This window comes from Berghia stephanieae, chromosome 13 (assembly GCF_034508935.2).
Source record: "Berghia stephanieae isolate SIO BIC M18660-M18661 chromosome 13, UCSD_Bste_1.3, whole genome shotgun sequence".
NCBI classification, from domain to species: domain Eukaryota; kingdom Metazoa; phylum Mollusca; class Gastropoda; order Nudibranchia; family Aeolidiidae; genus Berghia; species Berghia stephanieae.
Window position 1 is genome coordinate 669,835 of NC_088372.1, and position 2,500 is coordinate 672,334.

Consider the following 2,500-nt stretch of genomic DNA (forward strand, 5'->3'; position numbering starts at 1 on the left):
TTTACAATTTTTTTCCGACAGAAACAACGCCGAAAAGGGTCAGGTACTTATTTTACACCTGAGTACGTTGAGAGTAAAGAGCCTTTTTCAAGGACTCAGCTTTGCGCCGAGCGAGCCTCGAACCCAGCGCTCTCCGACCACAAGACCACATTGCTACACAATGAAAGAACCTAAACTTGAAAGATAATAATAATAACAAATTTCCATGGTCGTTGTCACCAAGCCAGAATTTGGTAATTCTTAATTTTGCTTGACTTTTCTGAGAAGATGAGACATCGTACGCTGAGCCACAGTTCCATCCCCCGTGTACAAGGCTAGTTGTTTCTTCTACAGGGATTCTTTGTTTTGTTCTGTTGAGGTTTTTCTTCTTTTCGTTTAAACAATATTTACATATTTTGTAATAGATTACATATTAGTGGACAGGGAAGTCGACAAATGTCACGTACATTTACATTTACCAAAACACGTGATAGTCGTAGATAAGCCTGCAGGGATAATAAGGATATACAGACGACTCTGGATAATCGCAACTCGGTTAATCGCAACTTTCGGTTAATCGCCTTATTTCCCCAGAAACGGAATTAATTCTATATAAAAGTCACTGGTAAACTGCAACAAACTTCTGTCTACAGCAACAAATTTTCAACCTCAAACATTTTTAATTTTTTAGAAAATAAAACAAAATCTCATGATTAAATTTTACGGTGCGGTAATTTGTGCGGATCGGACGGTCCTGGGTTCGAGCCTCTCTAGCCGCATAGTTTAGTCCTTGGAAAATGCTCTTTCCTAATATTCTCTCAACGTACTAGGTGTAAAATGAGTATCTGGTCGTCAACAGCATTGTTTCTGTCCGAAAAAAATTGTAATATCGCCTAACAGGTGTCATGTCTCGTCCTACATGTTACGTGTTGCTGTTGGCCAAGGCTCCCTGTAAAGCGCTTTGATGACGTTATTGGATATTGCGCTATATAAAAGCTCAATTATTTTTTTCTATTTTATCATCTGTGAAATCATGACAGGTTTGAGCGTGGGGCAGGTTTAATGCTATATAGTAGTGTGTCACCCATGTCTTTGAGAGTAAAGAATGGATATGGGTTTTTGCCGTCACGTGTGACCACGTGATTAATCTCTATTGCCTCATTCAAGAAGTCTCTTGAACCGATTTGCTTCCATTTTTTTTTTTTTTTTTGGAAACTATTGACCAACAGGTGATGTCAAAAACAAAGGAAAATGACGGAACCATAAAAAGAAAAAAATATACCCACACACGCACGCACACACACACACACACACACAGAGAGAGAGAGAGAGAGAGAGAGAGAGAGAGAGAGAGAGAGAGGGTGAGAGAGAGAGAGAGGGAGAGAGAGAGACACACACACAGAGGGAGAGAGAGAGAGAGAGAGAGAGAGGGAGAGAGAGAGAGAGAGGGAGAGAGAGAGAGACACACACACAGAGAGAGAGATAGAGAGAGAGAGAAATATAGAGAGAGAGAAAGAGAGAGAGAGAGAAAGAGAGAGAGAGAGGGAGGGAGAGAGAGAGAGAGAGAGAGAGAGAGATAGATAGAGAGAGATATATATAGAGAGAGGCATTAACGAAACAGTAAGAAAAACGAAACAAAAAAGAAAACATTAAAAAAATAAATAAAAACAGAGGTAAAATGTTGCAATAGTGGACAGGACAGTCAACTTCGGCTAATTACATTCGGTAAATCGCAACATTTTAGCTGATCCCAAGGTGTTACGATTATCCGGAGTGGACTTTACATCTTTCAAAACCAAACTCCTCCGTTCCCAGCATTTTGTCCGGATTACATTTGAGGGTGGTGGTGGTGGTTGTGATGATGTGTTGGTGGAGGTCGTGGTGGTGGTGGTTGTGATGAAGTGCTGGTGGAGGTGGTGGTGATGGTTATTTTGGTGGTAAAGTGGTGCCGTTTGATATTAGTGACGGTTATAATGGTTGTTGTTGTGATGGTGGTGGTGGTTTTGATAATGGTTGTGATAATGCTCATGATGATGATGATGATAATGTTGATGAGGTCGATTATCATTATTATCATCATCATCATCATCATCATCATCATCATCATCATCATCATCATCATCATCATCATTATTATATCATTTAATATATTTATATTAAATCTGTAAGCTGTAGATAGATCGAAATTGACGTCACTCGGGTCATTGTTATTGTTTTTTGCCATCCACGTTTATGAGTAATTCTCACTAAACTGTATTAACCAGACTATACAAGTTCATGGTTACACATAGTATTGTGTTATACTTCCGGATGGCAATGTTGTGAGCTTCTAAGCCAAGCGCATATTATCTATAGTATCTCTCCTGAGGCTTGACATTCTGAATTTCGACCTCGGATAAATCGTGGAAGGAAACTTTTCCTTGTCAAGGGACGTAACCGCAAATAAAAGAATCAGAAAGATGGTTCATATCAATTACTTCCCCTGTGTTTTCAAACTTGAAATCTGTCTCTCGGACAATCG